Genomic DNA, 8,307 nt, shown 5'->3' with positions numbered 1-8,307 from the left:
TGGAATGGAGTGCAATGAGTTGAAGTAATTTGATGGATATAAAAGGGAACAAGGGCTGGGCAGTGGTGGTGGTGCATGCCTTTAATCCCAGCACTCGGGAGGCAGAGCCAGGTGGATCTCTGTGAGTTCGAGGCCAGCCTGGTCTACAGAGCGAGATCCAGGACAGGCACCAAAACTACACAGAGAAACCCTGTCTCGGAAAAACCAAAAAAAAAAAAAAAAAAAAAAAAAGGAAATTTAGTAATACTATGACATGGAATTAAAAATGCAGTGAGTTTAAATAAAATGTAAAACCAAGTGAAGACAGAAAATGACATATAGCAACCTACAATGAAATGTGATTAAATGAGATGAAAAGCAATAACAAAATGAATTAAAGTGATGGACAGGAAATGAAATCATGTACTGAAATGAACTGATGCCATAAAGAATGGGAATAAGTGATAAGGGGATGAAGTTATGATGTATTAAAATGAAGTAAATGTAATAAGGAAATGAAATGAAATAACAAAATAAAATGAAATTGTGTTAAAACAGAGTAAGTTGAAACACGATCCTGTAAAGAGGTAAAATGAAATGTAACATTATATAATAAAATTTAACATAATAAAAAGCAATGGGAAATACATGAAACAATGAAACAAAATGAATCTGTGAAGTGAAATAAAGTAATAATTTCTTGTAAAAAAATAGAATAAAATATAATCTAATGGAATTAAATGGAAGGATGAAAGTAAAATTTTGGTATTTTATAAAATCATTTCTTTTCATTTTTGTTTCATTTCATTATCCCATCTGATCATCATTTTGTTTTGCCTCTTTTCATTATTTCATTGCATTGTTGTATTTTTCATTACTTTTTGTTATGTTAAATTTCACTTATTTACAGTATTGTGTTTCATCTTATTTTGTTTTCACACAATTTCATTTTAGTTTGTTATTCCATTGTTACATTTCGCTTTATTTTATGTCACTCTATAAATCATGTATGATCCTTTTATCACTTATTTTCATTATTTCATGGTATATTAGTTCATCCCAGTCTATTATTTCCTTTGATGCTATCCCTTCATTTCATGTGATTTCTTTTCGTCTCCTGGAACTGGAGTTGCAGAGTTGTGAACTGCCTTGTGGGTGCTGGAAATTGAACCCCAGTCTTTGGGAAGAACAGACAGTGCTCTTACTCACTGAGACATCTCTCGCGCCCGACCTATTACGATTCTAAAAAAGTATTTACCACAAGGTCTGCCCCGGTGAATGTACCATGCCCTGTGCTGGCTGTGCTGAAGTGATGGGCTTGGAATTTGCAGCCAGTCTCCTGCCTCTGCAGGCAGAGTGCTGGGAGTACAGGTCTGCACCATTGCCCCAGCTCTGCTCTATAAATGAAGCTTTTAAGCAAAAAAAAAAAAAAAACCCAAAAAACAAAAAAACAAAAAAACCTGAAACATTGACCAGAAACGTTAGGTGTTGCTAGAGTTTTCCTGCCTGGCCCACAGTCAGGACAAATCTCTGACACCTGCCAGTCCCACAGCCTCTCAGACCCGACCAAGTAAACACAGAGACTTATATTGGTTACAAACTGTATGGCCGAGGCAGGCTTCTTGCTAACTGTTCTTACAGCTTAAATTAATCCATTTCTATTAATCTATACCTTGCCACGTGGCTTGTGGCTTACCGGTACTTTACATCTTCCTTGTCCTGATGGCAGCTGGCAGTGTCTCCCTCACCCAGCTTCCTGTTCTCTCAATTCTCCTCTCTGTTAGATCCGCCTATACTTCCTGCCTGGCCACTGCCAATCAGTGATTTATTCATTGACCAATCAGCAACACATTTGACATACAGACCATCCCACAGCAGTTAGGCAGTTGTCAGTGCGTCTTTATTTTGAAAGTGGAGGCGTTCAGAAAGGAGCATGCTCGCAGGGAAGGAGCAGTATCCCAAAGGCTTATGTTATTTCTAAGGATCCCTGGTGCCAAAGACAGAAGGGCAGCAGGCAGGTGGGAAGGAGAACACCGGGCAGTAATAAATCCGTTCCAGGAGGCCTGACAAAAACGGGGACTCCTCTCCACCAGCTGGGGGCTGCAGGCCCACCGCACCGGCCTAGGTGCTCTGGGTTAGAGGTCTGGGTTTCCTGCTGTGGTGGAGCACCGAACTGGGGATCAAAGAGGCAGGGGGGCTGATGCAGGGCGAGCCTGCATGGTGGTGCTTCCACCGGGTCCTCCTCTCCTACTAGAGCCTCTGGGTTCCCGCTTCCGGGACAGAAGGCAGAGGACCAGCTTCCAGGCTCGCACTGCACTCTGCCAGAATCTGTATTCCAGGGCGAGCCCGCCAAGCCCTCCGCCTGCCTAGGAGGAGCTTCTAAGCAGGAAGGGCAGCCTTCACTAGCTGAACACTCTCTCAAAGGCCTGAAGCAAGGCGCGCGCCAAGGCTGCAGCCAACCCCAGGTCATAACCCCAGGGGGCTGGGGCGCTGCAAGGGTTCCCCCCCAACCATCCCAATCCTCTCTCACAGGCACAGACCAGACATTTGGCTCCATGGCACAAACAGCACTCCCAGCAGGAGTAGCTTACAGTGTTTTGTAGCGGAGTTTCACACGGTTTCTCTCTGACAGAGCAGGCTTAGTTAGCAATTTGGGTAAAATGAGACAGAGCCGGCAGCAGCTAGCCTGCTGTAATGTCGTCTTATTCGGTTTCTTGGTGATAATTTTTCAATCTTACAGTAATTAGGACAACAGCCCAGGCTTAGTTAGCAATTTGGGTACAATGAGGCAGAGCCGGCCACAGCAGACTGCTGTAATTTCCCTTAAATGATTTCTCTGTGATAATTTTTCAATCTTGTAATATTTAGACCAAAAAAGCAGGCATAGATAGTCAGCAATTTAGGTACAATGAGGCAGAGCCGGCCGCAGCCAGGCTGTGTAATTTCTTCTTATACAGTAGTAATTTTTCTCGGTGATAATTTTTCAATCTTATAATATTTAAGCCAAAGAGACAGGCATGGTTAGCACTTTAGGTACAGTGAGGCAGAGCCGGCCGCAGCCAGGCTGTGTAATTTCTTCGACGGTTTATCGGCGATCGTTTTTCGGTCTTCCGAAGTTCATTTATAACAGAAATTGTTTATCAGTTTGGGTAGAGTGAGGCAGAGCCTGCCTCCGCCAGTGATCTGGCCCTCTTATAGTCTAGCCACCCGGAGGCGGAGCCCTGCTGTCACTAGCTACTCCAGGGCGAGCAAAGCCCAAGGGGGGCGGTGTCTAAGGCGGAGGGTAAGCCCGAGAAGAAGATGGTTTTAATTACGTCGTTCTGAAAAGCCGAAACCGAACGCTACTGCGGAAAAGAAAAGGGTAAGCACATCCACGAGCAAAATGAGCCGAAGGCCGACCAGACCACTGAGAACCCACAGCGAAGTCCGGAAACACCTAAGCTAGGGGCCGACTAGCTGTGAAAATCGCTGGCCTTCACTGAAGGGTAAGGCTAGACTAAGCAAACCCGAAAAGTCGCAGGCACAGCCCAAGAGCCACCCGTGGCCATTTGCTGAGAGAATACCACTCCACCCAGGAGTCGCTGCCTGGCTCTGGGGACCCCGCTGCCCAGGTGATTCGGGCTCTAGAAATGTGTGGCTTTAGGGTGAGAGGGAGCTGCAGATCTCCAGCCTGGCTGTGGCTTTCCGATTGAAGCCATGCTTAGCGGGGGAATACGGAAAGGGGACAGGGACAAGGACAGAATCCAGACAGCAGAAGCCTGGTCCATTGTCCCCTTGAGTCAGGTCTTGTGAGACAGTCCCACTTGGCCCTGCTGGGAATGTCCTGGTGGTGGCTCACCAGGGCATTCCCAGCAGGGCAGTTGCACAGGTATGAAAACCACACAAATGAGCTTTAAAAAGGCAGCTGCTGGCAAAGACCGAGTTTACAACAGCAACAGCATCAAATCTCTGTGAAGACCCAGGTTCCAATTGAGGAGCCAGACCCGCAGGAGAAACTGGCACTCTCCTCATTAAAACAGGCATCCGAAATTCGCTAAGTGTTGGGAACCATATGCAAGTTTTAACTTTCATAAACTTTTGGGGCACACTTAAACTTTTGATTGTTCCTTTTCTTTTGGAACAATCCTTGACCGAGGACAAATTTTTTGATTAAACATTATCGGTTTTCATCTCCAACTACTGTTTATCCTACTTTACTCAAATAGTTTTGTAACTATAACTTCAGACATCTCCTTCTTTGATGGGTTTTCATTATTTCACTTCAACATATATCACTTTATTTCATTTCGTTATTTTATTGCAAGGACATTTAATTTCGTTCATTAAATTTCATTTCATCATTTTATGTCATTTGTTTTTTTACATTCATTACATTTCAGTCCACTTTCTTCCATTACAGTCTTTCACTATCTTTCTCTTTACAGTTTCATTTCATGATGTCATAAAATCATTTACTTTAATTTATTTTCCCAGTTTATCATCTTTTTGTTTAGCTCTCTTCATTTTAGTTCCTTTTTTACTTTTCATTACATTTGACTACATTAAATTCCATTGCATTAAATTATATTTCCTTTCATAGTTTCAATCCCTTATCACGTTGCATTTTCTCTTATTTTGTTATAATATCATCTCATTTTATTTCATTATTTCATGTCATTTCATTGTTACATTTCATTTTATGTCGCTCATTCCGTCCCATTGCCACCCTGGTCACTTCATTTTATTATTTCGAGCCCTGTCTGTCAGTTCATTCTGGGATATTGTTTCACTTCATATCACCTCTTCATTTCATCTAATTTAATTATATTACATTGTGCTTGACTACATTATATATTATATTTATATAATTTCAACACATTTCATTTTTTAATCCCATGTCACAAGTTTCTCTTCATTTCATTTTTTTATTTCATCTAATTCAATTATATTGCATTGTGTTTGACTACATTGTTGTGCCCACATCGAGACCCCCAGAGAGACCACCGAAGACAAGCGTACTGGAATGCAAAAGCAAGGCTTTAATTCGGGATATCCAAGAGTAATACGAGCCTAGGCAGAAACTTCGTCCAACAATCCAACACAGTGGAGGCTGGGGGAAGTGCCTGCCCCTACCACAAGGTTACATCACGTAGGGGTGCTAGTACGGGTACAATTCTGATTGGCTCGCTTCTAGGGACTTTCCAGAAACCTTATCTTTATCTTACTGCTAGGTGGGTGGTTTTCCATCATCATTTCTCATTGGCTGCCCTCAGGTGGGGACATTCTGTGGTTAACAATCACCATGGAGACCAGGATTTGGACACTCTGTACTTTGCACTTTCTAATTCCTGGAATCTGGGTCATCTGGTTCCAGTAACTCAAGGCCTGTTCCAGTAATTCAAGGCCTATATCTAAAATGAAGAAAGTTTAGGCCTTGTTTTAAAAAGGGAGGAGCTTGGGGGCTGGAGAGATGGCTCAGTGGTTGAGCACTGGCTGCTCTTCCAGAGGTCCTGAGTTCAATTCCCAGCAACCACATGGTGGCTCACAACCATCTATAATGGGAACTGATCCCTCTTCTGTCATTCAGGCGTACATGCAACTCACATAAAAAAAATACATGAGTAAAAAAATGGAGGAGCTTTGGTCTCACAACATGACATTATATATTATATATATATATAATATATATATATGATTTCAATACATTTCATTTTTTAATCCTGTATCACAATCTCTCTTCATTTCATCTAATTTAATTTTATTTCATTGTGTTTGACTACATGAGATTATATATTATATTTATATCATTCAATACATTTCTTTTTATCCCATGTCACAATCTCTCTTCATTATTTTCTTATCTCATTATTGTAATTCATTCCACTTAATTATTTCATCAGATGAAATTTAATTGTATTTGTTAAATTTTATTTCATCTTTCCATTTAATTTAATTAACTCCTTTTATTTCATTTCATAACATTTTCATTCATAGTTTTATTTCCTTTCATTATTTCATAAAACAGTGTCATTTTAATTTTTATTTCATTTTAGTGTCTCATTTGATCAACATTTCTTAGCTTTTTCATCACACAAAATTTAATTTCTTTCATTAAGTTTTATTTCTTCTTTCCACTTCATTTCACCCATCATTTTATTTATTTCATTATATTTTAGACCATTTCCTTTCATTACAGTAATCTATAGGTTGCATTTCAATGTTCCTTTTCCTTTCTTTATTTAATAAAATTTCCATTTCATTTTTTATTTCAATTAACTATATCTTTTGAGCACCATTTTCTTCAGCCTCTTTTCACTGTTTTGTTTCATCGTTTTACTTTTTCACTGCATTTGCTTTGAATTGGCATTTCATTGCATTCCACTCTGTTTCCTTTCATTAGTCAGTTCTTTACTGCCAGGTCCTCCTTCCATACTACTCTGTTATGACACCATTTCACTGTGTTTGCTGTATTCATTATTAAGTTTATTTCACTCATTATATCACATCATAACAATTCACCCTATCATTAATTCATGTTGTATCAGTTCCTTTTAGTATTTTATTTCATTTCATGTTATCATTTCATTTCAATTCATTATTTCTTTCAACTCGATTAATTACACTTCATCATGTTTGTTTACATGACATTTCAGGTCATGACATGACTTGCCATTTCATTTAATCTCATTATTTTAATTGCAAGTCATTTCATGTCGTGATTCCTTTTCATATAAGATGATAATCTTATTATTTCATTTCATTATATTGCATTTAATCACAAAGCATTAAATTAAATTTCATCTTTTCATTTCATTACATTCCAGTCCACTGTTTTTCATTAGTCATTCACTAAATTTTAGTTAAGTTTCATTTCCTTTCATAAAATCATTTCATTTTAAGTTCTGTTACACTTGAGTGCATGATTTGACCTTCGTACTGTTCAGCATCCTTATGTCATTTCACGGTATCATTTTATTATTTCATTACTTCTCGTTGTATTATATTATCTTATGTCTCATCAGTTCACTTCTTTATTACATTGCTTTTTAACTTTTATGAGACCATTTATTTTATGTCATAATTTCAAGTTGATTCCTTATCACATGTCACTTCTTTTTATTTTCATTTTTTGTCACTCATTATGTCACACCATCATCCTTTCACTGATTAATTTTATTTTTTAAAATGCATTTAATTACATGTATTTGATTATAAGACATTTCATGTCATTCCATTTCATTGCAGCCCATTTCACATTATTTTAATTCCATGTCAGAATACTTTTTCTTTTTCTTTTTTTAATTTTTGGGTTTTGGAGACAGGGTTTCTCTGTGTAGCCCTAGCTGTCCTGGAACTCATTTTATAGACCAGGTTGATCTCAGAGATCTGCCTGCTTCTGCTTCCCCAGTGCTGGGACTAAAGGCATGCACCACATGTCCAACTCCATACCGATTCATTTCATTATTTCCTTTCCTCACCATCCTGGTATTTCAATTTATTACAATTAAGATTTCATTACCTTGTATTCAATAGAATTCATTAAGTTTAATTTCTTTTCATCTTTTAAAGTCATTTCATTCTTCCATTTTGTTGCATTTTTTAGGTTTCATTAGATGACATTTCAATCCGTTTTGTTGGTTTTTTTTTTTTTTTTTTTTTTTTTTTTGGTTGTTTGGTTTGGTTTGGTTTGGTTTTTTCTGAGACAGGGTTTCTTTGTGTAGTTTTTGGAGCCTGTCCTGGAACTCACTTGTAGACAAGGATGGCCTCGAACTCACACGAGATTCACCTGCCTCTGCCTCCCAAGTGCTGAAATTAAAGGCATCACCAGACTCAGTTCATTATTTTAATTCCATGTGTAATCTCTCTTCATTTCAGCATTCCGTTGTATCATTAACTCATTATTTCAATTCATTCCATTTCAGTATTTGGCTTCAGGATATCTAGTTGCTTTCAATAAATTTAATTTCATCCCATCACTTTTATTTTTTCCATTTCAGTCCGTTTTCTTCCATTACAGTCACTATGTTCAGTTCACAGTTTCATTTCCTTTTGCTATGTCATAAAAACCACTGTGTGCTTTCAATTCTTATTTTATTTTGTTGTCTTATTGATCTTCATTTTGATTAGCTTCTTCTCATTGATTCATTCCATTGTGTTTTTTTTTTATTTCACTCGAAAACGTCACCGTTCACTGCATTACATTACATTTCATTTCTATGTTTCACTTCTTTATCACATGGCATTTCATCCTATAATGTTATAACACAATTTCATGTTATTGTCTCATTTCAGACTTCATTTTCCTATTTCATTGTACTCATATCACTCATCACCTCCCATCACCACCCC

The 8,307-nt window shown here is 38.4% G+C and overlaps 1 long non-coding RNA gene across 2 annotated transcripts in view; it reads left to right on the top strand.

Moving 5' to 3' along the window:
• The first annotated feature begins 2,255 nt into the window (after nt 1-2,255).
• LOC128113569 (uncharacterized) overlaps nt 2,256-8,307 on the top strand; it is a 31,157-nt gene continuing 25,105 nt past the window's right edge. Inside the window, exon 1 of one of the 2 annotated variants that reach the window (XR_008219531.1) lies at nt 2,256-3,340. This is a non-coding gene — a long non-coding RNA (uncharacterized LOC128113569). Of the gene's footprint in view, nt 3,465-8,307 lie in introns of both variants that reach the window. The other variant, XR_008219530.1, reaches the window with a different exon arrangement.

Source organism: Peromyscus californicus, unplaced genomic scaffold (genome assembly GCF_007827085.1).
Source record: "Peromyscus californicus insignis strain IS unplaced genomic scaffold, ASM782708v3 Scaffold_18__1_contigs__length_77618521, whole genome shotgun sequence".
In the NCBI taxonomy this organism is placed as follows: domain Eukaryota; kingdom Metazoa; phylum Chordata; class Mammalia; order Rodentia; family Cricetidae; genus Peromyscus; species Peromyscus californicus.
The sequence above is the reverse complement of the archived record's forward strand: the minus strand, read 5'-3'. Positions and strand labels throughout refer to the sequence as shown.